The 27427-nt window shown below is 41.9% G+C and overlaps 2 long non-coding RNA genes across 2 annotated transcripts; one reads left to right on the forward strand and one right to left on the reverse strand.

The window, feature by feature from the left end:
- Window positions 1-19953: 19953 nt before the first annotated feature.
- Window positions 19954-20557, forward strand: LOC105355857. The gene is made up of 2 exons (XR_910179.2): window positions 19954-20139; window positions 20216-20557. It is a non-coding gene; the product is annotated as an uncharacterized LOC105355857 (long non-coding RNA).
- Window positions 20558-25846: 5289 nt separating this feature from the next.
- On the reverse strand, window positions 25847-26229 carry LOC110013554. The gene is made up of 2 exons (XR_002874838.1): window positions 26176-26229; window positions 25847-26097 (listed from the first exon to the last, which is right to left on the reverse strand). It is a non-coding gene; the product is annotated as an uncharacterized LOC110013554 (long non-coding RNA).
- Between the last annotated feature and the right edge of the window lie 1198 nt (window positions 26230-27427).

Here is a 27427-nt window from a genome sequence, read left to right on the forward strand (position 1 = left end):
TCAAAGTAGAAGCAGGAAAATTTGTTTACAGGAGCACAGGGCATTCTATTGTGGCGGGCCGGCGAGAAGGTGATAACGGTGTGTGCTGCAGCAAAGTTCAGAAGATTTCAAAAGGTCCTTTTGTATCTCCAGTGAATATGACTGATGCCGGGCAGACCCCGAGAAAGGGGGCGGCTCAAAACGTTGCTATTTTCAGAGAAAGAGGATTTTTTTTTTTTGTGTGTTTGTGTGTGAAATGAAGACGGATAAGCTCTACGCATGTTCCAGTGAAGAGCATACATTCGATTTAACAAACTACAAATGAGCAGCTCTCCATTCCAGAGGACACAATGCTGGATGTCTATAATCCTGCCATGCATGCGAGTACTCATAAAATGCCGGGGTCAGACTGCGAATGAATCCAAACACAGATCAACCCTGAAATGCATTGAATTTTCCCCACACGTTCGTCTGCTGGCCTTTTATCAGATGAAATTTAATAATTTCTTTCTAAAGACTTATCAGATGAAGGAGTGACTGGAAATAAACAACACTTTAATTTAACACTCAACTTTGTCACATTAAAGACAATTTACTGGTGTTTTAATCCGTCATTAAGCTAGTGTTTATGCAGATTACTTTTTTTTTTTTTTTTTGCTTGTGTTAAAAGGATCTGTGCTGCCAACAGAAACAGAACACAGGTACAGGTATGAAAAAATGTATTGAAAAGTTTGAGTCAAAGATTTGCGTTTTCAAAAATAAACTACAATCTGAAACAAAGCATCTAAAATGAAATTCTCAAGCGACTTCTACACATGATAAATGATGCTGTCTGGAGTGTTTTTCCAAACATAGCCAGGGTTGATCAAATCCCAGCTTGTGTCCTGGCAACACTTCTACACCCATGGATCCGCTCATTGCAAACATCTTGAGGCGACGTCTACTCCCTTCATGTCCACTTTCATAGCCTTAAGCGATGTCCAGATACCCAGCATGTTTCGGGCTTTACAGAGACTGGCTGATGAATGTCCCAAACCTCATTGAGGAAAACCTGAACTCACTGTTTATGGATGAAACGAGATTTGATGTTGTACTGGTTGTATTGTATTGATCTCTTTAATTTTTTTCACTAGGTTTAACTTTTGAATGATTAGTCCTATATGTTATAAACCTTTTACAGTATTTTTACAAATTCTCTTCCATATTCTACATTTACTTTAGGAAAACTGCAAACGTGTTCTTTAATTTAGAGTAAATATTGTATATAGGTACATAGGATTATTCCTTCTTTCTGAAGATATTTAAGAAAAAGAAAAAAATTGTTGATTTCATAGTCAAAATTGACCACTATTGCCATAATCTAGGATTGTATTTTCTTTTGTCATAAGATCTAAAAATCTTTTGTTCTCTTTTCAAGTGGAGTCTGCCTTTAGGTTCCAAACTGCTCAATAAAGTTTGACTAAAAGCTTAGAGTTGAATATTCAGGACTAAGTCAGGTTTTTTCACCTGCTAAATCATAAGGATTTTTAAAACTTTCAGATAATTTGGTGAGAACTCTTTGTTATTTCAAGTAAAAGTGTTGTCATGCTGGAATATTCCAAATGAAAAATGGCCTAACTTATCATAATGTCAATGCTCATTGAAGATACAGTTAGAGGATGTTTTAGATTAGTCATGTTTACCTGGATGTCTCTGTATATAGTCTTATTTTAGATTCATTTGAAAAATGGTTGAACATGTTAAAACAATCAGTGAGACTTCTTTGCATTGAAAAGTCAGATTGTATTTAAAGTCTGTTTCAATAAAAAGAAAATCAAGCATGTGCATTGAATGCCAAAAAAATGGTAAAAAGGTTTATTTAAATTTATTTTATTTTAATGATAGAAAACTCTTCATAAAATGGTTATTTTCAATACTTTGTAGAATTAAATCATAATAATTGGGTGCCGATCCGATTCATAGTTGATATTGGTTCATTTTGAATGATCCAATTCACTGACCTGAAATGGATCCAGGACATCTTTAGCCAAAAATTCCACCACCATGACTCAGAGATAAATACCTGATTACTGAACAGTGCAGGTGAAGTTTTCCCGATTCCTTGTTTTTCTTGCAAGATAATCAATTGTAAATTAAATGTGTGTACAAACCAACAAGTAAACAATAATTAATGGCAAATCCATTCACATTTTAGTTTCCTAGAGTTCAGCGCACTGTTGTTTTTTAGTGTTTCCACACATTGAACTGCTGCCAACTGCTGGCACTAATGCTGTGTTGTCCGCTGTGATGTCACTTGGTTGTTATAGTAAAATAAACCTGCCATGCCTTAATCCAAATGGTATTTTTCTATATCAATATACTTGATTTTCATTCATTTTGAAAATATTTTTTTTTAATGGTTTGGGTCAATTCAGTTAACAACCTGCCTCAGACAGATTGATCTGGTTGGATCGTAGGAATACAAATCGATTTATTGTTACACCCGAACCACCATGAAATTGTTTGTATGTCCATGCAGTTCATGTCTGCCATTGAAAAGTCAGTGTCTTGCTGGCTGACACTTCCAAATTTAAAACCAAAACAATTTCAACAGTTTCATAGTAAAAAACACAAAACAAAAACTGCCGTTGTGTTATTTATAGTAGTATTAGACACAATGGTGCTAAGCAGCAATCACTAGCTGCACCTACAGAAGAGTAATAGCAGACACACATCTAGGCACAGGGACACTACTGAGCAAAACAGGAGCAAAAGGTTATGACAGCAGCACTATGACTCTGTCTTGTAAAGTGCAAAGGATATTATTACAAAGGTCACTTTTAATTAGCTCTTTTTGTTAAGAACAAGGGATGGCAGCCTTGCCAGACTGTGGTGTTGCTTATTTTTATGACTTTACCTTCTTATACATGTTTTTAAATAGTTTCCTTTTTTGTTAAAATGGCAAAACATATAAATGCGGTGTTAATAAAAAATTTGCCAAACTATCCAAGGATGATTTGTACAGAACTAACAATGCTAATAATTAAACCAACTTTATTAGGTGTCAGATTGCAGAGACATGATGGGTTGACTGTGTATACAGTGTTTTATGAAGATCAGTGTTGATTATGTTTATTCCTAATCTGACTGCTTGTTTGTCAGTTGTTCAGGTAACTGCAACACAAATCTGTTTGGGAAACTGAACAGTCAGCTCTTTAAAATAATGAAAGTTAGCTGGTAAATAAACTGGAGGCCCTATTTGTCTTTGAAGCATTGGTCTCAGATTGGTGACATCTCCCTGGTTGAATGTTGACACTACCTCCACCAACCGATGCTCCAGGAGACCCTGAGGTTTTTTCCCTATCGAGGCAACAACTCGAGGAACTCGCTTTTGCAAACATCACGCACATAATTGCTCATGAGCCTAAGCGCCAAACCAATCAGAACCAACTGACAAACCTAAGCATCTATGTCTCCACAGAGCTCACACTTTGTCAGCATGAGTAACTGCACCAGTTCTGCAGTCTTTAGTAGCTCAAGTGGGCAAACATTTGGCAGAACAGATGCACAGATTGCAATAAGGGATTCTTCTACAGGGAACCTACACCCATATTTCACTGTCTTCAAATCTCCAATAAAAATAAAAAGCAATAATCCACGTACGATAGATTTGCTTTCCAATTTCAGCTTCATAAAACCACAAAGCAAGAACCTAAACAACCTGAAATTGTCTAAATTGCGTTGCTTAAAAGTCTCAACCATCATCTTTTGAAAAGCTATGACATTTATGCAAAGCAAAAAATGTAAATTAGTCACAGCATGGTAGCGAGACATTTCTACGTTGAGGCACTCACCAGAGTAAATGGGAAACATTTTCCTGCCACAATCGTCATTGTCGACAGACTGGGACTAAAGCAGGATAACATGCCTGGTTTGACTTGTATGCACAGTACTTATCTCATCTGTGCTAAAAGGAGACTTTATTTCATGTCCTTCTCATTAGATTTACATTACTGTGATACATAGAAGTTGTTAGTTTATGCTTCATTTATTAAGGCAGTTCCAAGCCCATTCCAGTTCAGCCTCCGTCTATCTATTACCAGAAGTTAGCAAACTATTTTTTAAAGGCTCTTAGTGCCATCCCTCTGCTTTAATTTGACTAAACCTCACCCTGATAGATTTAAAGGCGGGCTGGTTAAACAGTTTAATGGGCCTCACATTAAGAGTGAGCAGAAACACTATATTTCCAACTACCAATTCATTAAGTTCCTCAGTGGTGTTTATACTCCTTATTTTTATGTAGTGTAAGGAAATCTGTAAATTACTGATAGATGAAAAGTAAAAAAAACACAAGGGGAAACAGCTGCAGGTACGGCTGATGGATGATGGTTTGACTCCATGTAGGGGCAGTGTATTTGGAAACCTACAGCGCATGATTTAACAGTGTGTTGGAAATGGATTGTGGTGGTCCCAGCTGGGTTTTGGGTTTAAGGCAAGGATGTCTCTGCCCGGATGACAGTTGCGCTCTCAGTAATGGATGCTAACGTAGGGGTAATCATAAGCACTGAAATTAGGTCCATTAGTACTGTGAGGATGGTGAAATATGAATACTGCAATAAGTAAGTCTGGAGTGCCTCTGCTTTTTTTCTCAGGGTTGGTAAAAATGCAGTAGAAACAAAACAGTTTTCCCAAAAGGCTTTATGTTTGTCTCCCCCCTATTTTTAACCTGGATGGATGGTGAAAAGTAAAAAATTACTGAGGCGTTTTTCATAATTTGGAGGGCCGTTGGATGATTTGCACATGCTTCGATGGAATACAGCAAATGCCTTTGCAAAAGAAGACACTTGGCATCGTGTGACCAACTGCTGCACCATTCATTCTTTTATTGGTGCAGTAAAGAACATTTAAGAGGCTTTTTGAAAACCATACCAGCAAAAGTCTTAAATAAAACAAATACTCTGCTGCCAGTGTTTTTGTAAATCTTTTTCTGGTAAAAAAAATAAATAAAAAGAAATGTGAAAGCATCTATAGAAGGCACTTAATCCAACAACATTCGATTTAAAAAAATAACTAAACAAACTAGGTTGTTTTTTTTATTTGGGTGCCTGAAATCCGACAAACTAAAAAAAAGGTTGATTGATTAAATACTGCTTGCAATAATCACACAAGTGGAGACAGGTGCGCTAATTAAAAGGTGCAGCAAATGGCAAGCTGAATGAAACAAAGACGCTTGGAAAGGTCACAGTAAACAAGAATAGAGCAGTAAAAATGAGAGGAAAAATAAACAAACAATCAAGAGACAGGTGTTGCCAAAGGAGAGATTAATTTAAGAGACAATTTAAGACAAAAATCATGTAGAGACTTGACAGTTTAAAGTGAACGTTCCACGTTATGCCTACAAATGGTGTCTTTCATGTTTAAACTGACATTTATTCAAGAAAAAAAGTTTCCTAATGCACCGGACTTACATACATTTGAAATACATTAAATGTTTGCTGCCTATTTTATGCTACGTGCTTAAAATTTTCCTTCTGTTAAAGTCAGATCAACATTTTGGGCCTAAAGATAACTGCAAAAGAATGGAGTCCAATTATAAGTAGAACTTGTACAACCATTCACAGTTGGACAGTTTTCAGCTGCGGTTTCAAACTGCTTGACTAATTAATGTCAGTTAAATGAGGTCCACTGTACTTTTTGAAAGGTAATTATATAATTTTACGATTCACTAACCGTTTGTCACCACTGAGTATAAATTAGTTCTCATCTTACTAATTGTGCCTTGGCACACAGAGAAACCTCTAGAAGACGAAAGAAGCGATCCCATACACAGTTCAAAGTTTAAAAACATCTGGCTGAAGATGCCCAGTGGGTGACAGTCCCAAGTTAAAAGCAAAAGTTGGATGTTCAGCTTGTTAAAACACATTTGATGCTTTGTTACTCAATGAAACAAGTGGATGACCGTGGTCCATCTCACTGCGTAAAGGCAGAGAGAAAACAGAAAACTGTGTCACATCAACAAAGCAGGTCATCTTAGTTTCTGGAGTTTTCATCATGAGCTGCTCAAATTTCTGATCCGAGCGGATCAGACAGATTTTCTTGGGATAACATCCGACTCCTTTGATGTTATGAAAGGACTAAAGCGCCAACGGCAATGAGTTGCTTTAGTGACTGATGACTGGCCACAGAATGTACAAGAAAACCAACTTTAAGTATGTCAATGTTTGACTAAAATGGATTGCAAAGATTTATTCTAAAGCTGGACACTCAAAGTTGGACACATTTGTTACAAAGGTAGCCCATAAAATGTTTATTAATCATCTGAAATCCACATGTACTCCACCTTTAAAAAAAAATTACGTCAGATAAATCTTTCAGAGAATTCCACCATTTTTTTCTTCTTTTTATTTTGCTGTTTGTTTATTCAAAAGTGTCTGAAAATATAAATAAATTCTTGATATGTTTTTACCCAACCTGTGTCCTGTCAGCAGTTGCTTACTGTCATATCTACAGTGGGAATTTGGGACTCACTTTTACCTCAGTATTGCAAGGCTGAGTGCCCATTGGCCCCATGTCAAACCCCTATTAGAGCCAGAGTATCAGCTGTCGACATGTCAAAAGGATTCTGAGCAGAAGACACTCACTGAAGTGCTTTTTTCACTTTTGTTCTACTTCTTTTCATTTATCAAGTCTTGCTGCCTGCCAGAGTCAGAAAATCTAGAGATGGAAGGTCTTTGTGAATCCCTGACAGTGTCTGTCACTGAGTCGTATCACGTTCTTTTACTTGAAGCACTTCTGAGTTGGAGTAATGGAAACTTGGGAAACTCAGCGTTACAGATGAGTGAGTCTTTTTCCTAAGGGAAAGATTAACGACTTTTGAGGAACGGGTTCAAGGAAAAGGTTCCAATGCTGATAAAGATAAAGAAATCTGTGAATATAAAATTGTCCTTTTAAATGTCTTTTTCTCTACATTTACCTGCAGTGTTTGAGTGTTTACACTTTTCGTGTTCTGATTTCTAACCTGCACAGACTAAACAATGGATTCCAAAGGGACAAGACTTAATCACAATTTGATGAGTTTGAACACTAAGCTGCTGCTGTCTACAAGTTAGGAACCTTTTATTGGTTCCTTGAATGATTAGTGTAATGAAGGCTTGACTGCCTTTGGTTTTTGAGCCCAAGTTGTTTGGTCACTGAAAGTTAAAGTTGTAATAAATTGAACATCCCAAAAGGGAGTCAAGAATCCCTGTTGTTTCTCTACAGCAGTTCAACTGAAAATATAGAATCTGCTTGACAAGCGAGCAATAAATCGCTATTTCAAATGTTAAACCAAAGAAAAGCAGGTTCCAGTGAAAAACCCACTCCAATGAAAGTTATGTTTTTGGTGTTTTTTAACATCTTTTTGTGATTGGATTTCTGAGTATTTCTTTATAATAATTCTTTTAAGTAATTGTAGTTAAAAGACCACTGGGAAGATTTTGAAAAAAAAAGACGATGCATGTGGGTCTTTAATGTAGATGGATTATGTGTAAGTTTTTTTAAAGTATAAAAAAATATACTTGAAATACTTATACGTGAAATTTTTTATGCTTGAAATTATTATACTTGGGTGTCTTGACAACAGTAGTTGACATCACAACCAATGTTGTGTTGACAGGAATAAATATTACAATTAGAACACACCATTTAGGTCTTCGTTAACAAAAAATAAACGTATATATTGTTACTAAAGATAGATAAAGTGAATATCAGAAACAGAGGGTGGAAAAAGACACATATATGCTATATTTCATAAATTAAAGCATTTCTTTATTTTCTGCATTATGTAAAATGTCCCTGAAAGAAGACACTCTGAACCACATAGAACTTGAAAAAAGAACTCCACACATTTGTGAATTTTTCTTTTCATTAATTAATTTGTAGGGTGTCTTCAGACTGGACACATTTGAACCAGAGCACATTTCCCCTGATAATCCAGAACAAACTTTTAGTCTGAATGCACCCAAGCGAACCTTGATTAAGGACCAGGAACCACTCTGGGACCCATCTTTCAAGGTGGTCTGGGTTCGTTTCCAATTGAGCTGAGCTTCGGTTCGCTCTTAGATTCCTAAATCTGAATACAGTCCGTCGTTGGAGCAGAATAACTGAATCAAACTCCAGTGGTGATGTGACGTAAACAAAGTAGGAATGTAGTAACAGAGCAGCCGCGGACGAATATAAAGCAATTATTCTGGTGTTATCAAAGAGGGGAAAAAAAAAAAAAGAGTCCAACTTTTTGTTTGTTAGAACATTTATTTTAACACAGCTGAAATGCTTTTTACAAGCTTTTCTGTGTCTCGTCACTCGGCACGTGCCTGGCGCTGCTGTTACGTCATCCTAAAAGCTACCTTGTAGTTTCTTCACAGACTTCTCTTAAACACAACGCCATAACACCACAACGATGATACAAAGCAACTAATTGAAATGAGGTCGGCTGAATTCAGACTCAAACAATTTTTAATGTGACACACATTGCTTCTCACTGTTTTCCTGACAATCTATATGTCACAAACACTTTTCAGCGTGCCTTCTAAGCGTGTCTTTTTGCCCTACAGTATGCCTCTACCAGACCAAGAAAGCGAGTAAAAAGTGTCGAGCCTAACGTTAATACAGACTTTTCAAAATTTGTGAGCGAATTATAAAATTTGAATGTGCAGTACGTCCATTATTTCTGCCTTTAATTGCTTTGCCCCAGCCTTATCATTCCTAAACAATGAATAGATATTTATTCACATGGTTTTGTTTACAAACTTTAGTTCAGAACAGGAAAGTTCCCTTGACGGCACTCTGATTACAGACCATATGCAAGGTTCAGAGCCAAATAAAGCGGACTGGGTCCAGACCAAATGGTTTCCCAGTCTGAATGCACCCTAAAAGAAACCAGTCCCAAAATGGGTCATACCTTCTCCATTAAAAATTGACTTGTGTAGTGATTTTGAATGTTTTTCAGTTGTTTTTAAACATTTCCATATAAGTACCTTTAGTTTAAAAAATGTGTCAATTAATTAAAGAAAAAATAATGTATGAAATTTTACACAATGTAAAATGCCTTCTTACACCTCTGCTTCAGATTGGCTGCAGCTACTTTATGCCTCATCACTCATCGCATAGTGAATGGAAACTTCCATTGACATGCAGCTGTGCAAGCCTGTTCTCTTCACAATGCCGGCTGGAGGGGGAGGCTTACCTGTCAGTTTATCTAAATTAGATTTTCATTGATTTCTGCTCACCCTCTGGTTGTATCATCCCACTGAACCTCAGCTGACTAGACTTTAAATATGAAAGGTAAAATACTCTAAAGGACAAGATACATTTGGCATTTCGTATTTGATGACCTATTCTGGCATGCAGCACTGTTAGGTAAGTGATATAATGCACTTGTACAAGTGGTGCATACAGTATAATGGGTTTGGAGTGGGTCTCTGGATGTGGACAGGATACAGATTTAGGAGGTTTCATGGTTTCTCAGTTTCTTCTCGCTACAACTGGGTAACGCTGGATTTGCATCATGATTGCTAACGTGCCAGATTTTCAGCCTATCAGAAAAAGTCAGCTGGGTCAACATCTTAATTACAGAATGATAACCTGGAATCAGCGTGACCGATGTTACCTGAAGCATATCAATCGATCGTAGAACATAACATGTCCTCAATCTCGTTGGATGTTGGAGGCGTTACATGTAATTTTGTTTCTGTCAGGCTTATTAAATCTTTTTCTCTTGCATCACTTCTCGTTTTGTAACTTGATATGATAGATAGATAGACAGACAGACAGACAGACAGACAGACAGACAGACAGACAGACAGACAGACAGACAGACAGACAGACAGACAGACAGACAGACAGACAGACAGACAGACAGACAGACAGACAGACAGACAGACAGACAGATAGATAGATAGATAGAGTACTTTATTAATTCCGAAGGAACTTGCATATCCATCCATTGTTCCTCAATACACAAACATTCAAAAGAAAAAGTTGAGCAATAAATAGCCATAAAATCGTAAAATATGGAGCCCAAGCTCTTAGAGACCTTTAGGTAGTTATTTTCTATCAAAAATGTTTCCAAAAACAACACAACTAGAGAAATTCAATTTTACTTGTCTTGCACAATGTATGTTTTTAAAACAAAATATAAGATGATGTCTAAAAGTGTTTGCACCCCAGTTTTTTAAAAATATTTTGAGTAAATTTTATAAAATCCATGTTTGCAAAGATTTTGATTAATATTATATGGAATATATGGAATATGTTAAAAAATATTTGCAAGCTAGAACTTGAACCATATTGATGACTTTTTGCTATTAGGTGCAACCATGCCAAACACAGCACAAAACGGAAGATTTGCCCGACGCTGTCTCCTCACTTGATTTCCACGCTCTCACGAGACTCCTTCATATTCACTTGCTCCTCCGCCCCCTCCCACACTCTTCCAATCTCATGCATCTAACTGACTGGAGCACCAATGTAAACACAGAACACAACAGAATCACTTAACGCTAACTGAGGATAGCACCATAAAACAGATTAATAATGCTTAATGTTGGTTGCCAACTGCGACCCTGGAAGCTGTCCACCATCATGAGAAAAATACTACAAGAACATGTTAAAAACACCAAAAACAATAGTTTCATTGAAGAGGGCCAAAAAAATCAAAGTTGATGAGCTCACTAAAAGGTCATTAAATATCAAAACAAATATGAAAAGGAGTAAGCTGAAGACCAAGTTCATGATTCAAAACAGATATACGGCACAAATTTGATTCATAGGAAATTCCAGGAGTATGACAGTGGATCAAGATCAGCACAGACTGCAACTTTATAACACATCGTACACATTCTCATTGGGTTTATGGTGTGGAAAGAGGTGTGAAAGTGTGAAAATAAAATTGTATGCTACATCCTCTGAATCTACCATCGTGGCATAATCCTGTGAAACCAGTAAAGATTTGGTTACATAATAGTCCAGAGTCAATGACTAACCTGGAAACAGGTTTTGAAATGACAAAAAACTGTTTAAGGAAGTTGTTAAAAAAAAAAAAGGAATAGCTGGCTTTAGGGCATTCCTGCATGTCTCCCTTTATACCTTGTTCTGGCATGTTCTGATTGGCTGGACAGATCAGCCATGAGTAGGACAAGAATATCTGGAAATCATGAAGACACACCGGCCGTCGAGGCCTGGAATTGCCCACCCCTGCTTTAAGGCTATGTTAACCTCTTAAGACCTGGGGCCTCATTTATAAAGCTTTGCGTAGGATTTGCGTCAGAAATGGCGTACGGATGAAACATAGGACGTGCGTACGCAAAGAAATATTCGGATTTATAAAACCGTGCGCACGCACATCCTACGCATCTTTCCCTTAATAAATCACAACCGATTCTAAATGCAGCGCAGCTTTTTGCGGCTTCATGACACGCCCATATTTGTCCATAAATAGTCCGTGAAACGCCCACAAATGAATATTCATTGATTGCGGAACCATGGCAAACACAGAGAGGAAATCAAAAAAACGTAACTTCACTCAATGTGAAGTAAAAGTTATCGTTGGCGAGGTGGAAAAGAGGAGAAAAGTGTTGTTTGGAGGGCACAGTGTGGACATTACTAATGCCAAAAAGGCACGTGAGCGGCAAACGGTGGCAGACGCCGTAAATGCTGTAGCCTCACAACCTGGGTGGACCGTGGCCGAAATGAAAAAGAAATAAAAGAAATGATCGGACATCAAAGTCGAGGCAAAAAAACGTCTAGTGCTGCATCGGCAGAGTGTGTCCGCCACGTGGGGGGGGGACCGGAGCTGACCCCTCTTGATGAGAAACTGGCCGCTATTATTGGGGAATCCCTATTAAGTCCCCCTTATCGGCGTCCTCCTCCGCCTCAGTCACCTGACTGAGACGGAGGGGACGCCGACGCGCCAGGGTCAGGGTGACACAGGTAAGAAAAATAATTCAAATGAATGCAGTCAAGTCACATGTATGCAGGCTACACAATTACAGATTATTAATATGGAACAATTTTATTTTAGTTGCTGGGTGTTCCAGCGGGGCCAGTGGTTACGATGCTGCAGCTGAGCAGCCGTCTGGCCCCAGCGTCTCCACGGCACGCGGCTCTCAACCCTCCAGCAGTGGGCGTGTCCTCACCGATGCAGTCATTGAAATGCAGAGGGAAGTCAGTAGTTCAATCAGAGAGGTGGCCAAGGAGTTGGGCGAAATCAAGATCGCCCTGACTGAAATAAACTGCACGATGAGGGAATTCTTAAATAAATAATATTTTCCACACCTCTTTTTCTTTACAAGCGACGCATCACTTCCAAACGCTGGCGCACAGCAGCAGCAAATGGCTCAAATGCGTGGGGATGGGGTTCAGGGTCGGGGCCAACACAGCAATCAGCGCCAGGGGGTAGAGGCACGTTTTTAAGCTGTGCCACATTGTGTAGCACAGCACATGCCAGCACGATTTGGCACACACTGTCACTTTCACGTGTTTCTTCCATCTGCCGACGGTGTCGCCGTTTCTCATTTCACCCGTTTTTGTGCGTACGCCTGGGTCAGAGCTTGCGTGAAGGACCGCACATTTTCCCGTCAAGTTTGCTTTTTATAAATCTCAACTATTGCGTAGAGAGTGGCGTACGCCTTCTTTTGTGCGTACGCAACGTTTATAAATGAGGCCCCTGGTGTCTTAAGAAGTTGAACCTATCCATTTTAACTTTAGAAGGAGATGTAAATAGAAAGAGAAATGGTACCATGTGCAATACACCAAGTAACTACTTGTTGGCTGTTTACACATCAGAGTAGTCCCTTTTCCCCTTAAGGTAAATTAAGGTACTGAAAATAATTCCAAAATGTTCCAGTACCTTTTCTCGTGTTTTGTGTCTAGAGTTAATACCAACGCAAAGAACTCATATTGCAATTTAAAAAGTACCAAATTAAGGGTGCAGCCTTTTGATTGATTGACCTAAATGGTCTCACTGGGTGTGTTCCAACAACTCTTTGGCTTTACGTTTCCTTTTAAAAGGCCGAGGTGAGCAGTCTCATACCATTCCAGGATCACAACATCTACAAAAACAAATTAGCCTTACATCTGCGCTACAAATCAATGGATCACACAGACCCTTTCTTATAAGTTAAAAAATGTACAGTTCTAGACTCTAATTCAGCTTAAGCACACTATAAAGCAACAGTTTAGCCCAGTATATAAAAAAAGGAAAAAAATCTCTTTGGCGACCTCAGGATGTTTTCCATGACATGTCTGGCAATGGATTAACAAGATTCTCTCCACATCCGTTGGAGTTAAATACCATATTGCCAGCAGGAACATATTAATCACTGCAGCCATTTTCTACTGGGAGGCTGTAACCTCTTTGCTTTGTTAAATCCAGGTGGTGGTTAAACACGCACACACTAAACACACATTCATCATGTAACCTTGCCAATGGATTAATCCACCATAATTAGTCGCGCAGTCACAGCCAAATATGAGCATCAGTGCTAATTATGGCATTAATTCCAAATACTTAGGTGACATAGCATTGGAATTAATGTTAATTTATCAGTTGGAGTGATAAAAAATATATATATAAGTATATCACTTGTTTCTTTCTTTCAGAAACCCCCCCAAAAATTACCTTTGATTTGTACCTGAAATCACACGGTTCATTTGGAGCTCCACTCAGCCATGATTTGTCCGTGAGATCTCAACGCCTTCACTGCTTTTCACAACAGTGTTTCATTAGTGAAAACAAGCCTGGCTCCGATTTGCAATGCATGGTTAAACATTTGCTTGGCATACAAAGCAGGGAAGAAGCATCATTCTGTAAATTGTTCAGACATTTGTGTGTTGTTATTTTTTTTTATATTTGGTGCAGCAAATTTGCCTCTAGTGTATTTTATCATCACAAAACTAGATGAGAATATGCAACAATTGCGCAAGATTATGAATTAAAAACCTCACATTTTGCAATCCATTTTATCAAGTTGTACTTGTGCGCTTTGAAAACAGTCATAAGTACCCTAATAGATGTTTTTATGTTACAGAGTAAGCCATCTCTGGGAAAATGGCTTGCGGACGCCTAATGCTACGTTTACACCAGCATGTGGTGGTCACAGTGGACTGTCACTACCCAATACTAATACATGTACCTACAGCTGAGAGAGGCTTGGCGTGAAATGTCGAAGTGGTGCAAATCTTTGGTGTCTTCTTTCACAGATCTATTCAAGACTTGGTGTCATGTAATTCCAGTCGGGTACAAATCGCAATTAACTTCTCCTTTATGGTCAATTTTTAAAATGGTTGGCACTTCCACAAATGAAAATTGACCCTATCCATTCATCAGTACCAAATCTGAGTCCCTGATTGGTCAAAGCTCAATTGCTCTGAGGTTCAATGCATGTTCAATGGATGCAAGTTTTGTACATAGAGACCAAAAACCGACTTAAAAATGTGTGTAGCTATGTGTAACTGTGAGAGTTTTGAATGCAGAAGCTCGAAACATGCATATACTTTTAGTTGAAAGTGGTCACTTGAGCGCGCTTTGCGCAAAAAAATACCATTCAAAGGAAATCTCTGTTGCCACTTTCCCACTAGTCTTTTTTTAGAAACACTACTTCATGTGTAATTTTGTCCCGGGTTTCACTTTTTTCAGGACATTTCCAACTCAAAAAGGCCATGGCAGATTGTCACTCTTGCAGCTTTTGAAATAAAATTAACTATGACAAATTATTTCCCCCCAAATCAAATTGTACATAAATTTAGGTTTTGCTTAATTTGATGTTTTTATTGCATTCTCATTGTATTGGTTAAAGATGACAGCAACTTGTAAAAAAATAAACCAAATTGAACTTTTCATAACAACTTCTTTATATAAACAACTGTTCTGTCTACTTCAATGTCCTAAAACATCTAAGTTGAATGTCAGTAACTAGAAAAAGATGAAAACATCTTTTCTGGTACATAGTTTCTGCAGAGCGACAATAGTTTTTAGAAATTTGCTCTTCAGTTGTTTCATTTTCTCCATAAATATCCTCCATCATCAGTCAAATGTCACAAGAATGTCATGGTGCCTGCCGGTCTCCTCCCCCTTCCAGCCCTGCTCTGCTCCTGACTCCAGCTGTGACCAATCAACTCATCAACTCACCTGCTTCTTAAGGAGACCCAACTCCAAGAGTCTTCGCCAGTTCGTTAACCCTGATGGTGCCTAGTCATTCAGTGCTCCACGTCTGGCTCCCTTGCCTAGAACCACGCTAACCTCTTTTGTCTTGTGCCTCAGGTTTTGTCATGCCACGATTGTCACCTGGAACCTACACCACCTTGAGCTGCAGCTACCTCCCAGACGCCGACACTCTTCGGCCACAGCACGCACTGGTTCCGGCTACACTGGTCCTCCAGCCTTGCCACTCACAAGAACTCCAGCAACACCCCTCCTCAAGACCTTCAGTCACACCACTCTCAAGATCTCCAGTAGCGCTGCAGCTGCACCTCTGTCAGCAAGAGCTACAGCTCGCTCGGGCTTCTCCACCACGCTCAAAGCCACGCCTTCTAGTCTCGACCTAGCCACGCTCCTCCAAGCCTTCGCCATATTCAGTGACATTAAATTACATTTATCCACTTACCTGTCTCCTCGTACTGGGTTCCAGCATCTGGGTCCGTCTCGTGTTCTGACCATGACAGAACGAACTGGCCATCATCCGGACCCAGCTGACCCGGAAGGACTCCGCCTGGCAGTCAAACAACAGGGCGTCATGTTGGAGCATCAAGCCAAAGCGCTTACACAGATGGCCTCCGTGCACCAAGACTTATTTTGCCGGCTGGAAAGTGCGACACAAACCTTGCTAGAACTAACCGGGCAACAATCCGTCTCTGCTGTTCCAGCGTCACTTCCACCTTCCAGCGATCCGCCTGTCTCTAGTTCCGCCTCACTTCCGGAAAACTTCCGTCTCCAGCCAGAGCAGTTCCATGGCGACGTCGAAGCATGCGGGGGTTTCCTACTGCAGTGTCAACTCCTGTTTCTACAAGCGCCTCGTTTCTACCACTCGGATCACAGCAAGATAACTTTATTAGTCAACTCACTCAGAGGTAAAGCGCTACAGTGGGCCCAAGCTTTCCTCGCCGCCAATCCCGTCACTCATCTGTCCTTCGAAAGCTTCATTGGTGAGTTCCGACTCGTATTTGATCAGCCGAAAAAACAGGAAGAAGCCACCAGACGATTACTGAGGCTCAACCAACGTAATCGATCTGTCAGCGATCACGTGATTGACTTTCGTATTCTAGCGGTAGAAGCAGGCTGGTCTGATCCGGCACTTCGTGGTATCTTCTATCAATCATTAAATGACGCCATCAAGGATCATTTATGCACTCAGCCCGAAGCTCAGTCTTTTGAAGATCTTGTGGCTGCTGCGCTACGCTCTGATACCCGCCTCAGAGAACGTCAACACGAATGTAACTCACAACCCCGCAAGCCGCCATTAGCTAAACCACATGCACCCCCGGGTGATCCAGTTGGTTTTTCCCCGGCCATGTCACGTAGCAGCTCCGAGGAACCCATGCAGATTGGGCACTCAAAACTGTCAGCTGAAGAACGTCAGAAGCGTAGAGACGAAGGTCTTTGTTTCTACTGCGGTGATCCGAATCATAAGGTTTCTCAATGCAGGCTCCGTTTAAACTCCAAGACCCCCCGCTAGACGACAGGCCGCGGGCGGGTCAGACTGCTTTTCCCACGTCCAAGAACTTTTTCTATGTTCCTGTCAAGCTATGTTTCAAGTCCGCTGTCACTGAAATCCATGCTTTGGTTGATTCTGGGGCCGAACAAAGTCTTATTGATTCTGATTTAGTGAAATCACTGTCGCTGCCCGTGGAACCTTTAGAAAACCCAGTTAAAACCACAGGGTTGGGGGGTCAGCACCTCGCTGTTATCACTCACCGCACTAGACCTATTCAGCTCGTTTCCTCTGGCAATCACCACGAGTTTATACAATTCTATGTCACGCATGCTCCTCAAAATCCAGTGGTTTTAGGTTATTCTTGGCTTAAGCTGCACAACCCACGTTTGGACTGGGCCTCTCACCGAGTGGTTACCTGGAGTGCTTTTTGTCTAGCTAATTGCCTTCGTTCAGCTATGCCTACTGTACCTTCCGACGTCAACGTAACTACTGAACTTATTGATCTTTCGTCAGTACCCCCGTGCTATCATGAGTTTAAAACCGTTTTCAGTAAACTCAAGGCTAATTCTTTACCTCCGCACAGACCTTATGACTGTGCCATTGAACTCCTGCCTGGGGCTACTCTACCCAAAGGACATTTATTTAACCTGTCTGGTCCTGAAAAGGCAGCCATGGAGTCGTATATCCATGAAGCTCTATCCTCCGGTCACATTCGACCCTCCTCGTCCCCGGTGGGTGCTGGGTTCTTTTTCGTCTCTAAGAAGGACAAAACGCTACGACCCTGCATCGATTACCGGGAACTTAATCAAATCACTGTTAAGGACAAATACTCTCTCCCACTTATCAGCTCCGTGTTCGATTCAGTGCAGGGGGCCCGCATATTTACCAAACTCGACCTACGTAATGCCTATCATTTAGTCCGCATTAAAGAAGGCGACGAGTGGAAGACCGCATTCAATACGCCTCTGGGTCATTATGAATACCTCGTCATGCCTTTCGGTCTTACCAACGCCCCTGCAGTATTCCAGAGACTTGTTAATGATATCCTCCGGGACTTCATTAATCGTTTTGTTTTCGTCTATCTCGATGACATCTTGATATTCTCACCTGATCCCGTGCAGCATGAAAACCATGTCCGTTTGGTTCTCTCCAGATTGCTCGAGAACCAACTTTTTGTTAAAGCGGAGAAATGCCAGTTCCATGCTTCCTCTGTCCAGTTCCTCGGCTATATTCTTGAGGCTGGCAGCATACGTCCTGATCCCGCTAAAATAGAAGCCGTCACTCAGTGGGAACCACCGGAGTCACGTAAAAAGCTGCAGCAGTTTCTGGGGTTTGCTAATTTTTATCGGCGGTTCATACGCAACTACAGCAGTATTGCTTCACCCCTCACTCAGTTAACTTCCATCTCCAAACCTTTTATTTGGAACCCAGAGGCACAGGCTGCTTTTGACAAACTCAAGTCATTGTTTATTTCGGCTCCTATTCTCATCCAACCTGACCCGAATAGACAGTTTGTGGTCGAAGTTGACGCCTCCGATACTGGGGTTGGCGCTGTTCTCTCCCAACGTGAAGCATCCTCTGGCAAACTCAAACCGTGTGCTTTCTTTTCTAAGAAGCTTTCACCTGCAGAGCGAAATTATGACGTGGGTAACCGAGAGTTGCTTGCCATCAAGTTGGCTTTGGAAGAGTGGCGGCACTGGCTGGAGGGGGCAAAACAACCATTCATAGTTTGGACTGACCATAAAAATCTGGAATATTTAAGATCCGCAAAAAGACTGAATTCTCGCCAAGCCAGGTGGTGTTTATTTTTTGATCGCTTCGACTTCGCCATTACTTACAGGCCAGGCAGTAGAAATGTCAAACCTGACGCCCTTTCCAGGAAATTCAGCACTGACGGACCTAATGATACTGCTTCCATCATCCCTGCCACTTGCATCGTGGGAAGTCTGACCTGGGATATTGAGAACCGGGTCATTAATGCCCAAGGTGAGGAACCCGACCATGATCCCTGTCCTAACGGCATCCTTTACGTTCCCACCTCTCTCAGGTCAGACGTGCTAGTTTGGGGCCACAATTCCCGTATAGCCTGTCATGGAGGCATCTACCGCACCCTCAATCTCATCAGGAAGAGGTTCTTCTGGCCGAATATGGAGAAGGATGTGCGTGAGTACGTGGCCGCCTGCGCTACTTGCGCACGGTCCAAATCTTCCAACTCTCCGCCTTCAGGACTGTTGCGGCCCCTGCCTACGCCGCACAGACCATGGTCTCACATCGCCATTGATTTTGTTACGGGTTTACCCCCTTCCCAAGGTCATTCAGTTATACTCACTGTTGTTGACCGTTTCTCCAAGGCTGCTCAGTTCATTCCACTGCCCCAACTACCTACCGCCACCAGTACTGCTGATATCTTAGTCCAACATGTCTTTCGATTTCATGGGATCCCTAGCGATATCGTTTCCGACAGGGGTCCACAGTTTGTTTCCCAAGTTTGGAAGGCCTTCTGTTCCGCTCTGGGTGCCACCACCAGTCTATCCTCCGGGTACCATCCCCAAACCAACGGGCAAGCGGAACGGGCCAATCAGGAGCTGGAAGCATCCCTTCGCTGTCTGGCTGCCCAAAACCCAACTGACTGGGCGAAGTTTCTTGTATGGATTGAATACGCCCATAATTCCCATATCTCCTCTGCCACAGGGGTCTCACCGTTTGAAGCCTCGCTCGGATATTCTCCTCCATTGTTTCCTTCTCAGGAACTGGATCTGGCGGTTCCGTCGATCCAACACCATTTACAGCGTTGCCAGCGGGTGTGGAACCAGACCAGAGAAGCCCTGCTCCGAACCAATGAACGAAACTGCAGATCAGCCAATCGTCGCAGGGTGGTGGGACCCGCTTATCAGGTCGGTCAAAAGGTGTGGCTGTCTGCCAAGAACATCCCTTTGCAGTCCACTTCCAGGAAGTTGGCTCCCCGCTTTATTGGCCCCTACATTATTGAAAAAATCATCAACCCTGCCTGCGTTCGCCTCAAGTTGCCGGCAGCCCTTAAGGTGCACCCGTCATTCCACGTCTCACAAATTAAGCCCTTTGTCGATAGTCCCTTGTGCCCGCCTTCCGTCTCCCCTCCGCCCGCCCGTATCATTGACGGCGCTCCGGCTTTCACGGTCTCCAAGATTTTGGACGTTCGCCGCCGTGGCCGTGGCTTCCAGTATTTGGTGGACTGGGAAGGGTACGGGCCTGAGGAACGCTCGTGGGTCTCCCGTTCTCTCATCCTCGACCCTTCCCTCGTCACTGCCTTCTTCCGTGCCCACCCGGATCGGCGTCCGGGACCGCCTGGAGGCGGTCGTTGACGGGGGGGTACTGTCATGGTGCCTGCCGGTCTCCTCCCCCTTCCAGCCCTGCTCTGCTCCTGACTCCAGCTGTGACCAATCAACTCATCAACTCACCTGCTTCTTAAGGAGACCCAACTCCAAGAGTCTTCGCCAGTTCGTTAACCCTGATGGTGCCTAGTCATTCAGTGCTCCACGTCTGGCTCCCTTGCCTAGAACCACGCTAACCTCTTTTGTCTTGTGCCTCAGGTTTTGTCATGCCACGATTGTCACCTGGAACCTACACCACCTTGAGCTGCAGCTACCTCCCAGACGCCGACACTCTTCGGCCACAGCACGCACTGGTTCCGGCTACACTGGTCCTCCAGCCTTGCCACTCACAAGAACTCCAGCAACACCCCTCCTCAAGACCTTCAGTCACACCACTCTCAAGATCTCCAGTAGCGCTGCAGCTGCACCTCTGTCAGCAAGAGCTACAGCTCGCTCGGGCTTCTCCACCACGCTCAAAGCCACGCCTTCTAGTCTCGACCTAGCCACGCTCCTCCAAGCCTTCGCCATATTCAGTGACATTAAATTACATTTATCCACTTACCTGTCTCCTCGTACTGGGTTCCAGCATCTGGGTCCGTCTCGTGTTCTGACCATGACAAAGAACATGATAAAGTCACCAGAATTACATTTTAATTTGAGTGGGCCTTTAAAAGAATACTTTACCAACTTTAAAACATGTATGTAGAATATAATCTGTATCATTGTCAGGTGCTTGTTACAAGCCCAACTTCTAGCTCAAAAACAAGTTTTCAATAATGCTACCAAGCTCAGTGCAATATGAAGATACTGTATGTCTAAGAGAGATGTCGGTGCACAACCAGAGTGCACTCCTCTAATTAAGCCACGCCAGAGCTGGCCTCTAATTAGAGTCAGTTGTGGTCCAACTGTGACCCTGGAAGCTCGAATAATCAGCCTTTTCGTCAGCAGGCGGCCACACGCTGATCAACATACACCGGTTATTTTCAGCTAATACACTATTAATTAGAAGATATATATTATTTAATGATCCTAATGCAGCAGTGAACCTCACAGCTTGGTAGAGCCCCACAGTAAAAACCATTTAAATAAACAGTGATATTGAAATTATTCTGTATGTGTTAACGCTCCTTTCCCCCCTGAAAACCAAAGAGTTTTTTTTTGTGTTTTGGCTAAACTAGAAAAATTAAAAAAAGCTAAAAATACTTTTTTTCATAAAGACACAAAAATATTCATTTCATAATACATGAAATTATTCATTTACTGAGAACCTCGCCATTTGAATTGCAGATACCTTATTAAAAACAATGGGAATGCTTTTTTGCTGCCATCAAGTAAATTGCTTCAATAATAAAAAATAAAATAAAAAAAAACCAGGGGAATAAAAACACACTGGAGTGCCGTCTTTGACAAACTTGCTGTAATTTTCAAACTGCAGTGCTTTCATTGGGTTACCTCATGGGATTGCCTTGAGTGTGTGCTCTGTATGTTCATGTATTGCGCTGGAGAGCTTGTTTTAGAGAGGACTTTCAACTGAAACATATGCCTACTTATGCAGGCAGTTTATTCAATATGACTGATCAAAAAAGGATGCAAAGTGTTTAATGAATCATCGAGTCACAGTTATCCTTGAGTGGAAGAAAAACACAAAAGGAGCCCCTTGGTGCTAACTCCATTTCCATTATGTTGGAAGAGCTGGTTTTCAACAAAGGCCCTTAAGCTAAATACATTTGGAAACAACCACAGTGTAGAATCAAGCATAGATATTATATTAAGCACAACATTAAATTAAACACTTTTTTTTAGCTTCTCAAAAAAGATTTCTCACCTTTTGAATTCCAATTGGAAGCAGGTTTGAAAAAAAAAAATGACTAACTTGACAAAGGTAGAAAGGTCCCATTCAGAGTAATTTATGTGTATGAAGATTAGGGATGTCTTGGGCAGAACATTTGTTTTTAATTCTTATTTGTTTGATTTTGAGTATCTGCTGATACTGAGTCCCAATCTGATACCGTTGTAAAACATTTGAGAAAAAAAATGTACTAAACAGATCCAAGTTGGTCCATATTTTGATTTTATTCACGTTCTTTTATCATTAAACACGCAAACAGTGCACTATCTGTGAATTAGCATGAGTGATTAAATAAAATAGGAAAAAATAGTTAACATTTAGTCATGTGGGAAAGTTTGGTGACTGTAGCTTTGGTATCTTCAAAGCTTCAAACATTTTCTCCATTAAAGATTAAAAACAATGACTATATTCTTTAGGGCTGCACGGTGGCGCAGTGGTTAGCGCTCTTGTCTCACAGCAAGACCCCGGTTCAAGTCCCAGCTGGGGGACTTGAACCAGACTCACTAACAGGAAACCTTTCTGTGTGGAGTTTGCATGTTCTCCCCGTGCATGCCTGAGTTTTCTCCTAGGACTCCTCCTACCTTCCACTGTCCAAAAAACATGCTTCATAGGTTAATTGGTTACTCTAAATACTCCCTAGGTGAATGTAGATGTGTATGGGTGTGTCAGACTGACGACCTGTCCAGGGTGTATCCTGCTTGGCCGGTCTAGGCTCTGGCAGCCCCATGACCCCGAAAGGGACAAAACAGGTTTAGAAGATACACGAATGAATGACTATCTTTTTAATGTGATGAGTTACCATGATTAGCTAAGATCAATGTAACGTTTTGATTGATTTTAAGAGACTGTTGATTTTTATTAATTTCTTTTTCAACCCTTTTCCCGTGGCATGCACTTTGCTGTTTTTCTGTTGGCAGAACGGAGAAACAAACAGAAAATCCCATCTTTTTTTTGCTAAAATTTCTGTGTGGTTTTTAAGTTGCAGTGTAAATCTGATCTAATATCAGAAAATGGGGCTTTATACGGTGTGGCACTAAGCAGTGGAATTAATTGAGCTCTAGATTAAAGTGCTGCCATGTCGGGGTTCAACACAAAAACCCATCACAGGAGCTAACTCAATTGTATACCTCCATTTTCCCCCTAGGAGTGCAAATGTCAAATTTGATTTTGTCATAGAGGAAACAGCCCCCAAAACAAAATGCGACACTCAGTTTACGGGATCAGCTCCTTCCCCAAGTCCTCCTTTGTTTTCTGAACCTCAGCTGGGGTTGCACTTCTGCTCACTTTTCAAGCGCCCCCATCGTTTTTGTAATCATTTAAAAGGTTACCACATAGAGCTGTGTCAGTGGCCCCCAGCTAATTCTTTGACCCTTAAAGGAAATATAAATCTTCCTGTGAATCAACTCTCAACTGAAACAATCTTCTCTGCTCAAACCTGTGTATCAAAATCTGACTCTTAGCCCGGAGCTGAATATCTCATAAAAAACATTGTATTGCTTGCTGTCTAATAACGCAATTAAAGTTAATTGCAGCTCATTAGCGTGGCAGCTATTTTATTCTTTAACAACCTGTAATAACTACTGCTGGTGAAATGAAAACCAGAGAAAACAAACTATATGTTATCTGACTGATAAATTAATGACCCTGAAAGTGAAGGAACTTGTTATGCAGAGGTGCTTTCACAGACTTGCTTTGATGCATTTGCAGCAAATGTGATTTTGCATTCAAAGGGTCAGTTATTCTCATTTCTTCCAGCCAGACCATGACATTATGCAAAAGATTATAGGTCACCCTGCCTTTGATTGACAGTTTGGCTTCTTTTCTTCTGTTGGGGTACCTCAAATGTTCACAGGAACCTTACAATTTCCCTTTGTCAGAGTTTTGGTTAGGTTTGTTGTTAGGGCAAACAGGAGGAATTGAAAACACGTTCCCTCATTAATTTCCATATATTAGCATGTTAGTGTAATAACTGCCTAATTAGTGTTTCCTGTTGTTCTAAATTGCAAACAACGTTGTAGAGACAGAGTTAGAATTTTAATACACAAACATTGCATTTCATATTTAAGATGCAACTTTTGTTAAAGTAAAATGAGTCGGAGAGCAACATTGTAGGATTCATTATTTTTATGGTTTTTCACCTTTTGGTTGTCTCACTGTGGACACTAAGTCTATATCAGGTTCTTACTTCTATGTTTTAGTATGATTTAAGTTTGGTTATTGGATTTGGATGTGGGAACAAGAAAGAAAAATATCTGATCATTTCATGTTAAGTTTTAAAGACATACTCCATAAAAAAATGCTGTTTAAAAAAATTGTAGCATAGAAAATATGTTGGGAGGGTCAAAATCTCCCTGCTCTGCTCCATTCCAAAGCACCAGATCTATGAACATCTTTCTCTTTTTCGTCTGACCTAGTGTTGTGACTCAGAGCTAGCTAGGAGAGAACACGTGGGTGATAGGAAGTGGGTGTGGGCTCACTCTGCGCCAACAGTCGCAGAAACTATGTCCTAGAAAATGAAACCGTTTTTTGCAGTTTGGCCAAAAAACAGCATAATCATAGTTAAAAGACTACTTGGAACACTTAGAATAGATCACAAGATGACCGAATAGGACTTTTTCTATGTCTTGGTTTTTGGAATTGGTTCATCTCAAGCAATCAAAATAAAAAAACAAGTCCCACCCAATGATGTTTATATGTTTGATAAATTGCTTGAAAGGGAGTGAAAATATGCAAATGCATATAATTCAACTCCTTTAGTATTTTCCTCGTTTTTCTTTTTTTTGTTTGTAGTTTTTTACATGGTAAGGTTTGGTTTAGATATGTCAAGAGCTGAGTTTTCCTTCTCCGAGTACTAATGAGGTTAAGGATAAGACTAAAGGTGAACGTTTTTAATTTGGATGGAGGTTAATTTTACCCACCATTCTACCATCAACCTAATAATTTCCGACTTTCAAACCCTTTTCACTTTGCCTTGTCCTTTCCCTTTCCCTCTGCCCTACTTTGTTTCCATTCCTCCACTTTCCCCCAGCTTTTGTTGCCCTCATTTGCCCTCGCTTCATTTAGAGACTTAGTGTGGCTCAGATTATTTTTTGTAATAACTTGCATGGCCTCCAGCAAGTTGAGCTGCAGTCTGATTTTGCTTCTAAGTGGCAGTGAATAAATCTGACTGCTCATTCAGTCACAACATCCGCATGCTGATGTAAACTACCAGACACACTCAAACACTCACAGACAAGAAAAAAAAAGATCCCAATTTTTTGTGGAGTAATGATGACACTTTTTAGCTAAAAATAAAAAGAATGTTAAAGTTAGCTTCTTGGTGGATATGCATGAATGTGCATCTATGGCACAGACTAGTCTCATCCTATTCTTCTTTCCACCCCATTTTACCCTTTTCTATTTAGCCAGTGTGCAAATTGGTCACAATAATGGATTGCAAAGAGCTAGCAATTTTGCCCATTACTTATGAGTCATTGCCTTGCATAATGAATGTCGGCTAATGCACTTTTTTTTTTTTGTTAATTCACCACAAAGTATTAAAATTGCTCCACTCTTCTGAATCACTGCAGATCATTGCATGTATCCTTACCATATTGCATGCATTTTTGGAAGACTTGTGTAATGGAAATGTGCTAGGAAGCCTTACCCAAGGGGAAAATAATTGACTAAAGCAAGTTAACAGAAGTTAAATGATGGGGGTGTGTCGATTGGCATAAACTGCCTGATTCGTGCAGCCAATACCCATGTCTTGGGTAGAGTCTTCCCCACTTCCCTTTGGGGGAGGGATTTCAGTTGGTTCGTCCGTGCTCCTGTACTTGGCCATGGCCTTTGCCTCTTGCTCGTCTCACACCCCACAGCCATCCCCCAACTCCATCTGAATGAAGCCCATCTGCTACACTATTCAAACATGTAGTTGCAGAGTAAGATAAGCTAATCCTGTCATGGCTAGCGGGAAAACAGACCCAAACGCTGGAAACCGGAAGAATACACAGGCGAGTAGATGATGGGTTATGAGTTTTAATGTTCGGTTCTAGGTTTTGTAGATGTTTGGGTGGAGTAGTCACGTCCGAGAGATTCCCACGAAGATGATTGAATGTGTCTGCAGCCCGTGGCGTCACTGGTGGATTAGCTTGAATCGGCGGCGGTTGGTGCGGCTTGAGTCGGCAGAGGCTCGTTGGTGTGACCGGGAGAATTCTGAGGCTTGGTTCCAGAAGCGAAGATGACTCAGGCGCCCACTCGTAGTAACGGATTCCTGTGGACAGACGGAGAACAGAGACTTAGGCGAGAGCTTGACAGCAGTAGCTGTGAGCGAGGTGACCATACTAAGCACCATAGAGGAGCAACGATCTGGCACTGGAGACTGGTCCTGGATCCCCTTAAGAAGGTAGGCGGCTGATGAGGTGAGTGGACGCAGCTGTGATGAGTCAGGAGCCAAGCAGAGAGGGGAGGGGGAGGAGTCTGACAGAGGCACCATGACAGTACCCCCCCCTCAACGACCGCCTCCAGGCGGTCCAGGGCGACGATCCGGGTGGGCCCGGTAAAAGTCCTCAATAGGATCCAAGGATCCAAGAAGAGTGAGCGGGGGATCCAAGATCGCTCCTCCGGACCGTAACCCTCCCAGTCCACCAGGAACTGGAATCCGCGACCCCTACGCCGGGCATCCAAAACCCGACTGACCGTAAAGGCAGGGGCGCCGTCGATGATACGGGCGGGTGGCGGGGAAGCGGACGGCGGGCACAGAGGACTGTCCAAAACGGGCTTGACTTGGGAGATATGGAATGAAGGATGTACCTTGAGAGCCTTAGGTAGACGGAGACGGACACAGGTGGGGTTGACAATCTTGTCAATGACGTAGGGTCCAATGAATCGTGGCGCCAGTTTCCGTGATGAGGCTTGAATGGGGATATTGCGAGTCGAGAGCCAGACCCTCTGACCAGGTTGGTAGTCGGGTCCCACCACCCTGCGTCGATCGGCGAGACGGCAGTTGCTCTCCTTGGTGCGGAGGAGAGCTGCCCTAGTCTGGTCCCAAACGCGTTGACAGCGCTGGAGGTGGTGTTGAACTGAGGGCACTGCCAGATCGAGTTCCTGTGATGGAAACAGAGGTGGTGAGTACCCGAGGGCGGCTTCGAACGGGGAAATCCCAGTGGCGGAAGAGGGATGAGTGTTATGAGCATACTCAATCCAAACCAGATACTGGGACCAGTCCTGTTGGTTCTGTGCCGCCAGACAGCGCAAGGCTGCCTCCAGTTCCTGGTTAGCTCTCTCCACTTGGCCGTTAGATTGAGGATGATAACCGGATGAGAGACTGACCGTGGGCCCCCAAGGCAGAGCAAAAAGCCTTCCAGACCTGAGAAACGAACTGAGGACCACGGTCAGAGACTATGTCAGTTGGAATCCCATGATGACGGAAGACATGGTTGACAATGACATCAGCGGTTTCAGTGGCAGTAGGCAGTTGAGGTAATGGGATAAAATGAGCCATCTTAGAAAATCGATCAATGACTGTGAATATGACTGTGTTACCTTGGGAAGGAGGCAAACCAGTGACGAAGTCAATTGCAAGGTGGGACCAAGGGCGTTTA

The sequence above is a fragment of the Oryzias latipes genome, chromosome 2 (genome assembly GCF_002234675.1).
Source record: "Oryzias latipes chromosome 2, ASM223467v1".
Lineage (NCBI taxonomy): Eukaryota > Metazoa > Chordata > Actinopteri > Beloniformes > Adrianichthyidae > Oryzias > Oryzias latipes.